This window comes from Melospiza georgiana, chromosome 13 (assembly GCF_028018845.1).
Source record: "Melospiza georgiana isolate bMelGeo1 chromosome 13, bMelGeo1.pri, whole genome shotgun sequence".
NCBI classification, from domain to species: domain Eukaryota; kingdom Metazoa; phylum Chordata; class Aves; order Passeriformes; family Passerellidae; genus Melospiza; species Melospiza georgiana.
In genome coordinates, this window is record NC_080442.1 from 19795810 (window position 1) to 19808741 (window position 12932).

Below are 12932 nucleotides of genomic sequence, written 5' to 3' on the forward strand. Positions count from 1 at the left end.
TGGGATCCAGGGCTGGAGCAGCTCTGCAGGTGGGGCCTCACCTGAGGGGACAGATGCCATGGATTTTCCAACACCAAGGATTCCTCTGGAATTCCCCTGGTGCTTCCATGGAGCTGGATGTGACCCACGGGAGTGAGGAGCAGAGAGGGGATGGAGCTCTGGACATGGAAACCCCCTGGAAAGGCGAGGCCACGAACTCCTCCAGCCCTTCCCAGGTTTTGTGCCATTGGAAATGGGGGCAAGTCAGGCTTAATAATTAATCCAGGCTTATTTAAACCCACGGCTCCTCTCAGTGCAGCAATGATCCATCAGACACGTTCTCCTCGTGTAGCCAGGGCCAGTTTTAGTGGGTACTTCAGGAGAAAAAGCTGGTTATTCCCTGTTTAATTAAACCTGTCATTAGTCTCCGGATCCTGGGTCAATCCTTGGGAAAATCCAACGCCTTTCCCTCCCTCCCAATGATTAAACCATCGATCAAGAGCGGCTGTTTAATCTCTCTGCCCATAAACAGCCGTTCTTGGCAGGCCCAGCCAGATGGGCAGATAATTTCCAACATAACTTGGAATCTATTGGAGTTTCTGGAAGCCTGGCTTGGAAAAGGCCTGGAATATCCCAGGGATGCCCGTGCAATCACATGGCCAATTTGCGGGAGTAATTACCTCGATTCCGTGCGTGCTCCCGGTAATTGGCGCCCCAGATGGCGTCGGGATGCATGGATGGCCTCTTGTGCACGGAGAGCCACGCCACGGGAATTGCACGTGCAGATCCAGCGTGGATCCCCAATATTCCGTGCATCCTGAATATCCCATGTATTCCTTGGATCCCAAATATTCCGTGTATGCCATGTATCTCCCCGGAGCAGGAAGTGCTGTGGTCAAGGTGGGTGCTTGAGGGATTTCCACGGAACGTCTTTGGTTGGAAGGGACCCATGAGGATCATCCAAGTACAGCTCTGAGAATTTTGGGAAGCGCCCTGGAGAGAGGCAGGAGCCTGGAGAGCGTCTGTAAGTAACCAGGATCTGGCTGTGATTGGGGAACGCCATGGGCAGCTGGAAGCAGGAGGGTGTTGGAGCAGTGCTGCCAGTTGTGATTCCCATGGGATAAATCTGCCTTCAAACGCCTTTTCCAAGGCTGGTCTGTAGCGAATTCATGTGCCATTCCAGAGGTGTATCCATGTTCTATCCCATCAGTGCATCTATGTGCTATTCCAGAGGTGTATCCATGTTCCATCCCATCAGTGCATCCGTGTGCCATTGCATCAGTGCATCCATGTGCTGTCCTATCAGCATGTCCGTGTTCTATCCTATCAATTCATCTCTGTGCCATCCCATCCATGCATCCGTGTTCCATCCCGTCAGTGAATCCAGGTTCTATCCCATCAATCCATCCCTGTGCCATTCCATCCATGCATCCGTGTTCTATCCCCTCAATGACCCCTGTACCATCCCATGCTTTTATCCATGTGCCACCCTATTATTTTATCCCTGTGCCATCCCGTTATTTTATCCCTGTTCCAATCCATCCATGCAACCATGTTCCATCCCATTATTTTATCCCTTTATCCCATCCATGCATCCATGCTCCATCCCATCCTTTCATCCATGTGCCATCCCATTATTTTACCCCTGTTCCTTCTCATCCATGTGCCATCCCATCATTTTATCCCTGTTCTATCCCATCCTTTCATCCCTGTGCCATCCCATCCATGCATCCATGTTCCATCCCATTATTTTATCCCTTTATCCCACCCACACCTCCCCGTGCGGCCCCACCCGTGGCTCAGCATTCCCAAGCCTCCATCCATCCATCCATCCATCCATCCATCCATCCATCCATCCATCCATCATCCATGGTTCCATCCATCCATCCATCCATCCATCATCCATCCATCCATCCATCCATCCATCATCCATCCATCCATCCATCCATCCATCCATCATCCATCCATCCATCCATCCATCCATCCATCCATCATCCATCCATCCCTCCATCCATCCATCCATCCATCCATCCATCCATCCATCCATCCATCCATCCATCCCTCCATCCATCCATCCATCCATCCATCCATCCATCCATCCATCCCTCTCCCGCTCTCCGCCAATCCCCGCCGCGGCCGCGGGAGGCCGAGCCCTTTCCCGGGAGGAGCCTGCGGTGGGAGCGGCTCCATCCCGAGCCGTTATCCCTTTTTATTGCGGTGCCGCGGCCCCGGAGCTCCGGCAGAAGATAAATTCCAAGGAGCGCGGGGCGGGGGAGCGGCCGGCGGGGCTCAGCGCTAACATTTACCCTGCGCCGGGGTCGATATCCCGCTGATCCCACTCAATCTGCTCCCTGTGCAAACTGCGGGCCGCCTCCCCCCGGATCAATCCCTCCTCCAAAGGTTACGTGAAGGTGGCCGGATTCTTCTAAGCTGTTTGCAGAGCCTCCGTTTGCTCTGCTAACACAGCCTGGAACTGCTTCCAAGGATTCTGTTTGCCTTGGATTAGGGCTGTTTGCCCAAACACCTTCCCGAATCCAATCGAGGCCAGGCTTTCCAAACATTTGGGCACATCTGTCAATCAATAGCAGCAATCGGGTTCCTGATCCAAACAGCAAACTCGGCCAAATCCAATATTTATCCAAACTTTTACTGACTCGGGCTGGTTTTAAACAATCCAAAGCCACGGAGCAGCCGTTGGTGCCGAAAGGTCCTGGATAATGTGTAACTCCGGGCAAACAGAGCCCGATTCCAGCAAGGAGCAGAGCGAAACTAAACACAGGAATTATTGTCCCACTTTTATTGCGGATAATTTGCTTAAATGTCCAGCGATTATCTGCTAATAAGGCCGGGGTTAATTAGGCGGGGCCTAAGAGGGCTTTGGCTGAGCCTCGCTCAAGGGCAGGGTGCAATTCCCGGACTTTGGCCCTCGGGATGGGAGCGTGTTTGGGCAGGTGACTTGGGGGTGATATCGGTGTGGAAAACACCTGAGTCCAGACAGAAAAATAGGGGGAAAAATTCCTGGGAGGACTCCAGGCAGAGCTGGATTGGGGCTAGAAACAAAGAGGAACAGGAGATGCCAAGTGTTTTTCAGGAGACGCTGCCAGTCCAGGAATGGGCCCAAGGAGCCATTGTAAAACTGGGAGATGTTTTTCATCTGCAGCCCAAAGGAGCAGGAGATGCCAGAAATGACACCCAAAAACGGGCACGGCCTGGATGCAGCCTGTGGGTGGGAGCCGAGGAGGAAAAGGGATGGGAATGTCTTCCCAAAGTCATGGAATCACAGGATGGTCAGGGTTGGAAGGGCAGGGCCAACTTTCCTTACCCCAGGCTGCTCCAAGTCCTGTCCAGCCTGGCCTTGGACACTTCCAGGGATCCATGGGCAGCCACAGCTGCTCTGGGAATTCCATCCCAGCCCCCTCCCCACCCTCCCAGCCAGGAATTCCTTCCCAAATCCCATCTAAATCTCTCCTTTTTCCATTTCAAACTCCCTTTTCCTATCACCATCCATGTTGCAATTCAGTATCCCTCTATTTTGGAATTCCCTTTTAGGCACTGGGAGATTAAAAAAGGAGGAAGAGCGTTCATCTTTAATTCCTGGTGTATGGAAGGAGAAAAGTGGGGCAGAGAATGATCCACACAATTTTCCCTTTGGATACCCAAACATATCCTTGTGACAAGTGACAATCTTCATTCCAGAAGCCGTTTTCCAGGTGAGACACTCCAGCTCCGCTGTTTTCCCAGGAAAAGGAGCTTAATTGGGCTCTGATCAAGAGCAAAGAGCACCTAAAAGATGCAGGGAGCGATGTTTTCCCTGAATAACAGCATTTGGAATTCAGGAGGAACAATGGATGAGGCGCGTTATCCGTCTCCAACGCTTTGTTCCTGGCAGAGGGGATAAATATTGGATAAAGGCACTTAGGGAACAATTTGGGAGAGAAAACAGAGCGGGGATAAAGGAGAAACAGAGGGAGAATAAAGGAGAGGCTCCTGCAGGCAGCGACTTTTGGTGGAATCTGGTTATTTATGGAATGGCAGAGAGCAAATGGGAAAATGCCAGCTTCCTTCTGAGCTGGAGAAGGCTGGAGAGGGACTGGGATAAGGGCTGGAGGGATGGGACACAGGGAATGGCTCCCACTGCCAGAGGGCAGGGATGGATGGGATATTGGGAAGGAATTCCTGGCTGGGAGGTTGGGAAGAGGCTGGGCTGGAATTCCCAGAGCAGCAGTGGCTGCCCCTGGATCCCTGGAAGCGTCCAAGGCCAGGATAGTGGGAGGTGTCCGTCCATCCATCCATCCATCCATCCATCCATCCATCCATCCATCCATCCATCCATCCATCCATCCACGACAATGCTGGGAAGCACCAGGAGCCTTGGAATGGGGCCCATCCCACACAAAACCCTTGGAATGCCACCCAAGGTGACCGGCAGCAGCGGTGCCGTTCCGAAGTGTTTACGGAGCGCACAATTCCATAACCTTGGGATGCCTGGAGGAGCCTGGAGCGGCACTGCCAGCATCAGCACTGCCTCCCTCCCTCCCAGGGGATTTTCCCACCAGCATTCCGGCGTTATCCCATGGCAGGAACAGTGGGATGGGAGCTGCTATCACGCGCCGCTGTCTCCGCACTGTCCCGATGCTCCTCAGATCCCGCTGGGAACGCCCGGCTCCATGGGAGCCGTGTTGGGAGCAGAGTCAATATTGGCTGAGCAAACAGCGCCGGGAAAGAGCCGCTGTTTGCAGAGCCGCGGGGCTCGGAGGCTCGGCTGCCTCTTGGAAATCAGAATAATCCGAGGAATCCGGGGCTTTTCCAAGGTACGGAGTAGTTCTTATGGAGGAGACAGCGGGTGGCTCCCAGGGAAGATCCCGGTTGCTCTGCTCGGGGTTGGAATGGGAGGCGGCTGCATTGTGGGGTTCCTGACCTTGAATCCATTAAAAAAATGTGGGAATCCACCAGTGCCAAGTGCTGGAGCAGGAGTGGCATGGAGTTATCCATGGAAAACAGCTTCGGGAGGAGCCCGAGTCTCCCGGTATTGCCGGAGTTGCTCCGGAGCGTTGTTCTTCCTGTGATGGATCCCTGGAAAGTCCAACTTGGATGGGGCTTGGAGCAGAGGGGATAGTGGGAGGTGTCCCTGCCCATGGAATGGGATGAGATTTAAGGTCCCTTCCCACCCAGGCCATTCCAGGATTCTCCATGTCCGAGGAAGCTCTTCTGCCATGCACCTGTTCCCATTGCATTCCATTTGCATCCCCTCTGGATAACGGGAATGCTGTGAGCAGCCACCAAACTGGGGCAGGAATCCCAAATTAAAATCCACTTTTAACCATAAGCTTCCATAAGTATTCCAAGATGGAGCTTTCCTTCTTTTGTCCTGAGGTTTCCCTTCAGTTTAAAACGTGGGAATAGGAAAATAGAAATCCAGGAAAATTAAAAAAAAAAAAAAAACAAAACAGGAAAATATAAAAAGGAATACAAGGAGGCCTTGAGGAGAAGGGATTTTGTTTTCCGATTTTTTTGCCTGTTTGTTTTCCGATTTTTTTCAGGGAGGAAAGGGAAGGAAAAGAGTTCAAATGACAGGAAAAAAGGGGTCAAATTGAAGGAAAAAATGGATGAAATGAAAGGAAATTATGGAATTTCCTTGAAAGATGTCTGGGAAGTGCTGTGGGGGCAGCAGGATTGTGATCCCAATCCCTGCCTGTTCCAATCCTCCAGTCTGGGAGCATTCCATGTTCCTGGGACGCTGATTCCCAGATTCCCAACCCTGGATTTTTAACCCCGCAGAGGCCAGAGCTCTGCCCTTTTCCAGCCGTATTCCTACAAATTCCCGCTTCCCACCCATCCCGTTGTGCAACGTTCCCTCTGAACCCATCAGCTCCTGGCATCTCCTGCATGTTTAATTCTCCTTGGATGAAGGAAATGGAAAAATTGACCAACAATTCCATGCATCCAAGGCCGGCCTTTGGAGCGGTGTTTATGGAAAGCTCCCGTGCCAACCTCTCCTCATTTTTCCTGCTGCTCTGGCACCAGGAAGGACAAATATTTATATTCCAGGCTTTTCCGATTGTTTCCATGTTGAGCCGCTTTCCAAGGAACTCTTCATGTGGTTCCAAGGATTTGCCATTAATTTTCGCTTCCAATTGGATCCAGCTTTCCTCCAAGATTTTAAAGTAGGGAAGGATTCGTTTTGGGAATGTGGTGCTAGATTGGCACCACTCAGGGGGTGGAAATGTCACATTCCTGTTTTATTTAAAGGATAATTAACCTTGGAATATTATATTCCCAACCCCTGGAAGTGGTCTAGGCCAGGTTGGACCAACCTGGATTAACGGAAGGTGTCCCTCAGAGGGTGGAATTGGATGAGCTTTAAGGTCCTTTCCCAAAAGAATTCCATGGTTAAAATACTGGTCCTCCTTTGGAGAAATAAATTCAGTGGGAATATCCTGCTGAGTGTCCCTCCAGCACCTCCAAATCCTGGATAATTTTCCATGGGATGCTCAGGCTCATCCATCCCATCCCATCCCATCCCATCCCATCCCATCCCATCCCATCCCGGGATTTGCCTTTCCCTCCTCTCCGGCTCTTCTGGGAAAGCAGGAAGAAGGGAAGCAGCTCCCTGATCCCTGACTTCCACATTTAATAAAGGGAATAAAAGATCAGAAACCTGGGAAAAATCCTTAATAATTCACCAGCCTGGAGCTGTTTCATTACTTTGAATTTTTGAATATTCCGGCAGCTCCTGACACCTTCCCTTGCTCATGATCCAGTCCCAAAAACCTGGGAACGCTGGCTGGATCCACCTGCCCTCGTTACATTAATCAGGGATGTGCCTGGGAGTGGCCACGTCCCAGGAAAACGCAGTGGATTTGACCTGGAGCCGTTGGTAGGAAGAGAAAATCATTCCAGGGCTTTTCCCACCGCCTGCTGGAATCCAGGGATGATTGGGCACCCATTCCTTTTGGGTGAAGGGGAGCTCTGATCCAGGATTTGATCCCGTCCCACCTCTCCAAGAGCTTTTCCTCAATGAATTTGTGTCAGGATTGGGGCAGCACCAGAGCTCGGCTCCTTTGCCTTGGGCTGTTTCCATTCCTGGTTTCAGGAGCTGGGGGTGGATCCCAGCTCCCAAGGTTGTGTTCCCCAGCTAATTCCAATGCCTGGCAGGGGCTGGAGCTCTGGGCTCGGGTAATTATCCTTGGATTTTAAGCCGATTATGGCGCCTCTGGAGCGGCGTTTGTTGGATTTCCCCACGCTCGGTGTTTGCTCAGCGGCTCCCAAAGTCAACACGGGCCTGATCAAACATCCCTGGTTCCTCCCGTGGCCCTTTTCCCAAAGATCTGCTCCCAGGAGCGGCCACGGGAGCTGGGAATGCGCTGCCCAGCTGGCACGAAGGAATTTGGGATGATCCCGAGCCAGGGAGGCCGGGATGGAGATGTGGCAATGCTCAGGGATGTCACCGTGGAGGGGACACGGAGGGGACACGGGGCTGGCACTCTGAGCGAGACACAGACCCTTCAGTGGCTCCTGGAAAACCAAAGGATTTCCAGGAAAACCAAAGGATTCCCAGGAAGGGAGCAGGGATGCTGGACAAGCCGGTGGGATGTCCCTGAAGATCCATGTGGCTCCAGAAGGAAGCTCAAGATCCCAAAATCCCGGGGCCAGCTGCTGCGGTTTGCCAAGGTGGGAATGGGCTGGCAGGAGCCCAGAATTCCTGTGGGATCCCAAGACTGGAAAAGCTCCTGGTTCCCGTGGGTGGCTCCCCCTGCTCCTCCCAGGATCCTGGGATGCGGATCCAGCCCTGTCCTGCATCCCATGGATTGGCTCCTCGATTCCAAAGGAAAAACTCCTCCTGCCACCATCCCAGGCTGCTCCAACCCGGCCTTGGACATTCCAGGGATCCAGGGGCAGCCACAGATTCTCTGCGAATTCCATCCCTTCCCATAGAACAATTCCAATATCCATCCATCCCTGCCCTCTGGCAGTGGGAAGCCATTCTCTGTGTCCCATCCCTCCACCCCTCTTATCCCAAGCCCCTTTCCAGCTCTCCTGGAAGGTTCTGGAAGTGGTTCTGCTCCCCCTGGAAGCTTCTCTCAGCAGGAACTCACCTTCCAATGGTCAACCACAAACCCTGAAAAAATCCATAAAAAAAAAAAAACAAACAGGAAGAAACCAACCAACCCCTCCAGCGCTGGGGGAACATCATCTCCCCGGGACTGGCAGGGCATGAAAGCATTCCCTGCTCCCTGCCAGCTCCGGAGTGCAATCCCAGCCCCGCTCCTGCCATGCATGGCTGATGAGCCAAGAGCCCCGAGGAGCGGCCGCAGCTTTCCCCGGTTCCCGCTCTGGAGCCGCGTTCCCGCTTTTCCCAGCTCCCTGGCACATCCATGAATATATATTGACCTTATTAGAGCAGGGCTGCCAGCAGCGCCCGGGCCTCGTTTGCACAAATTACAGCTGTCAGCGGGTAATTTATGGAGCAGCGGGAAAGCTCGCAGGGAACGGCCTGGATTGGGGAGCAGGTAGGGAAAGGGGATGGATTGTGGAGTAAAACATCCTGCTCAGGATGGGAATGGCCTGGATTGGGGAGCAGGTAGGGAAAGGGGATGGATTGTAGGGTGAAATATCCCTCTCAAGAGAGGATGGTTCTGCTCAGGTGGAACTGGGCGTTTTTTAGTGGTTTCTTGCTCGGGATGGTTTTCTCCCTTTCCCTTCCTTCCTTTCCCTACCTCACTTCCCCCTTTCTTTCTCTCCTTTTTTCTTTCCCCCTTTTCTGCTTCATTTCCTTTTCCTTTTCCTTTTCCTTTTCCTTTTCCTTTTCCTTTTCCTTTTCCTTTTCCTTTTCCTTTTCCTTTTCCTTTTCCTTTTCCTTTTCCTTTTCCTTTTCCTTTCCCTTTCCCTTTCCCTTTCCCTTTCCCTTTCCCTTTCCCTTTTCCTTTCCCTTTCCCTTTTCCTTTTCTTTTCCCTTCCTTTCCCTTCCCCCTTGGGACACTTCCAGGGGTGGCACATCCATGATTTCCTTGGAAAAGCTGTACCAAGGCCTCCCCACCCTCACTGGAAGGAAGTTGCTCCTCCCTGCAGTGTAAAAAGCGACACAAAATCCAAACCTCCATCTCCCAAATCCACCCGATCCCAGTGGATCCCAATCCCTCCCTGCTGGAGCCGCGCTGATCCCACGGCCGGAGCAGCAGCTCCAGGGTTGGATCTGTGCCCTGGGATTTGAGCCGGGGCTAAATTTGTCCTGTTGACACTCGGGAGCAGTGACAGGCACGAGGAGAGGGAAGAGCCTTCCTTTTCCAGCGCCAGAAAGATCGGCTGGAAAAACCTTTCCCTCTGGATTAGCACCCTGAGGCGCCTGGAGCGTCACTTCCAACGTCTGGGATCGACAGATCGACCTCTGCCGGCTGCTGGACTGGGGAAAAAAAGGGCAAAAAGCCATTTTTTAGGGATGGCAGCATGTGACAATCCACCAATCCAGCCTGGAATTCCCTTTATAAACACCCAACCCCGTGGCAGTCCCAAAAGCTGGAATTCCAAGTTTCCCAGCAGCCTGGGGGTTATTTATAGCAGGAATAAGAGTCGGTGTTTTCCTTCTCCAGGAAACTTGGGAAGGGGTCAAATGACCTCAGTGTGAAGCAATGGGATTTTGTGGATTTCTGTGGGAATCTGGAGCGGGATTAGCACCTCTCCTCCATTCCCGGACGGGCTGGCAGCTGCTGGAGCAGGGAAGGAACAGCGGGAAGCAAAGAGCTCCAAAATTCCAAAATTCCCCGCCAGCCCCGGATGCAGAGCCAGCTGCCAAACTCCTCTCATTCCAGGCATGAGGAGCAGGATAACGGGAACAGGAGGGTGGGAATGGGAAGGGAACACTCCATGGGTGCCTTTGGAAAGGGACTTGATATTTATGGATCAGCTCCTCCTGCTCAGTGGCAGAGATATTAACACAGGAATGGGTTTGGATCCAGCCCTTGCTGTGGATTTACAGGTGAGACCCTCTGGGAAAATTCAATCCTTTGGGAAAAACCTGGATGTGGCATGGAAATAAATGCAGGAATTGCTGCTGGGGGAATGGTTGGAGCTGATCACCATACGGGGCTTTTCCAACCTAAACCATTCCAGGATTTTTCCTCCTCCTATCCTGGGGATACTAGGACAGGAATAAGTTCAGTTCTACCTCCAATCCATCCCGCATCCTCCAGCATTCCATCCTCTCCAGGTGTTCCCAAACTCTCCTCCAGCATCCCAGTCACGGAGCTGTGAATCATTCCCATTGGAATTGGGGCAAGGTTGGAGGGGTTTTCCCTCTGGATTTTTTTTCTCAGGATTTCTTCATTGGGATTTCTTCCTCAGGATTTCTTCACTGGGATTTTTCCTTGGGCTTTCTTCTTCAGGATTTCTTCCTCGAGATTTCTTCCTCTGGATTTTTCCTCTGTTTTTTTTTCTCAGGTTTTATTCCCTTGTGATTTTCCCTCAGGATTTCTTCCTTGGGCTTTCTTCTTCAGGATTTCTTCCTCAGGATTTCTTCCTCTGGATTTTTCCTTGGGATTTCTTCCTCAGGTTTTTTTCCCCTCATGATTTTTTCCTTGGGATTTCTTTGTTGGGATTTCTTCCTCAGGATTTCTTCATCGGGATTTTTTCCTTGATATTTCCTCCTCTGGATTTTTCCTCTGGGTTTTTTCCTCATTTTTTCCCTCGTGATTTTTCCTCAGGATTTCTTCCTTGGGATTTCTTCCTCTGGATTTTTTCCTCGGGTTTTTTTTCCCCCTCATGATTTTTTCCTTGGGATTTCTTCCTCTGGATTTTTCCTGGGGGTTTCAATCGGGCTCTCGGCAGCAGCAGGATGCTCTGGCCAAGGCTGATTCCCTGAGCTCTGCTGCTCCCTCCCTCCCTTTCCCATGCAAGGAGGAATTCCAGAAGCTCTCATCTCCAGGATTTTCAGCCCAGCAGGGCGCTTTGCTCCCGTTTTTCCAGCTGCTGCCATTTGGAGTGCCCGTGCTGGTTGCAGTTCCGTGGATAATGCCTCTGGAGCAGAGCTCCTTCAGAAAATCCAGCAGAGCCATCTGTGATTTTCCGCTCTTGGGTGGATAATTGGATTCGAGTGCAGGGTGGGCTCGGGGCTGGAATTTTTCCGAGGCGCTCGCAGGCAGGCTCCAGGAGGATTCCAGGCAGGATTGGAGCCATTCCCACCTGGGAAGGCAGCGCTTTGTCCCTCTGGAATTCTCAGGGCCACTCTCATATTGTCACTTCTGGGAAGGAATGTCATTTTTCCTCCTCTGCTTGATCCTGCATTTTAAAATATCCCTTCAGGAGCTGCGGAATATCCCGGATTTCCTTTGGGTCTGTGAGGATCCTTCAGGATAGCCCAGAATCCCTAGGATTCATTAAACATGGGATAATTGTGGCATTTCTGATGAAAAATGGGATTTTCCATCCTGGAGAAGGGAAGGATCCAGGGAGACCTTGGAGCAGCTTCCGAGGGGCTCCAGGAGAGCTGGAGGAGGAATTTGGGATGAGGGATGGAGGGACAGGACACTGGGAATGGTTCAGATTGGAAAAAGGGGGGATTTGGGTGGGATTTTGGGAAGGAATTCCTGGCTGGGAGTGTGGGGAAGGTCTGGGATGGCATTCCCAGAGAATCTGGAATGTTCCAGGATGGACGGGGCTGGTGCCCCTCACATTCCCCTCCTGGGGCACCTGGCAGAGCCTGAGGTTCAGATTCCCACAGCTGCACCTTCCCAAGAACATTCCCTTGACATTATCCTGGGGTAAGCCAACAAACCCAGGAAAATCCATGCATTTCCACACTTTTCCTGCCCCTTTGGAGAGGGCCATGCTGAGTGGGCTGAGAGCGGGGCCGGATCCTTGGGATGCTGCCGGCTCTGCTCCTCATCAATCTCCCCAGGATCCCCAAGGCCTCCCGTGCCAGCTGCTTCCCTGTATCCAGCCCCTTTTCCGTGCAGTAGCCTAGGAAAATATTGAACCCGTGCCCAGAGCAACACCAGGATATGAAGGGGAAAACTTTAAGATGTTTTGTAATTCCTTTTTTTTAAATTTTTTTTTTTTTTTTTTTTTTTTTTTTTCCCAGGACCTGCCAACTCTTAATTTTTCCAGTTTGGAATAAGAGCCTCGGATCCATCTGTTTGCTGTCAACTGATGTTTGTTTGGAAAGGGATTTTATGGATTTTTTCCAGCTCGCACTCCTGTTCTTCCACCCAGTTTACTGAACTCCATAAATGTCAGCTCTGGCAGTTTTTTCGGGTGAGTTTTGATTTAGGGTTTAATCAAAATGGAGCCGTCAGTGTCTTTAATCAATGGGAATGGAGATCAAAACCAAAGGAATGGGAGCGAGGAATGAAATATTTAATGGATCCCTTTGAAAGTGCCTGATTCTCGACCTAATGGCTACCAGGGATCATTAGGACAAACTTCCCCAAAAAAAAAAAAAAATAACCTCAAAAAACTGCTCGCCGTGGTTTTTTAAAGATAAAAAGGAGAAAGCAATTTAAGCTTAAAAGCAATTCCAGCCTTTTATCACATTAAATATTAAAAATAAAGCAGTGCCAGTGGCTCCGGGGCTGCTGGAGCTCTCAGGGACGGGAATTCGTGTCCAAAGATCCCTATATTTATCCCAGTTTGGGCTGTGGGGATGGGAAGGTGTGTGCTTGGGTTGGGCCATGCTCTTCCTGGGATGGTGGCACCGGCATTCCCTGCCCGATGGGATGCAGGGATTCAGTGTGGAAGTGAATCAGTGCCAGGTGGGAGGTGCAGCCATGGCTCCCCTGGCACTGCTTCATCCTCCATCCCTCCAGTTCTTCATCCCTTCATCCTCTGTCCCTTCAACCCTCTGTGCTTCCAAACTCCCATTCTTCCATTCCTCCATCTCTCCATCCCTCCAAACTTCCATTCCTCCAAACTTCCATCCTTCCAACTCTTCATCCCTTCTTCCCCCAGTTCTCCATCCATCC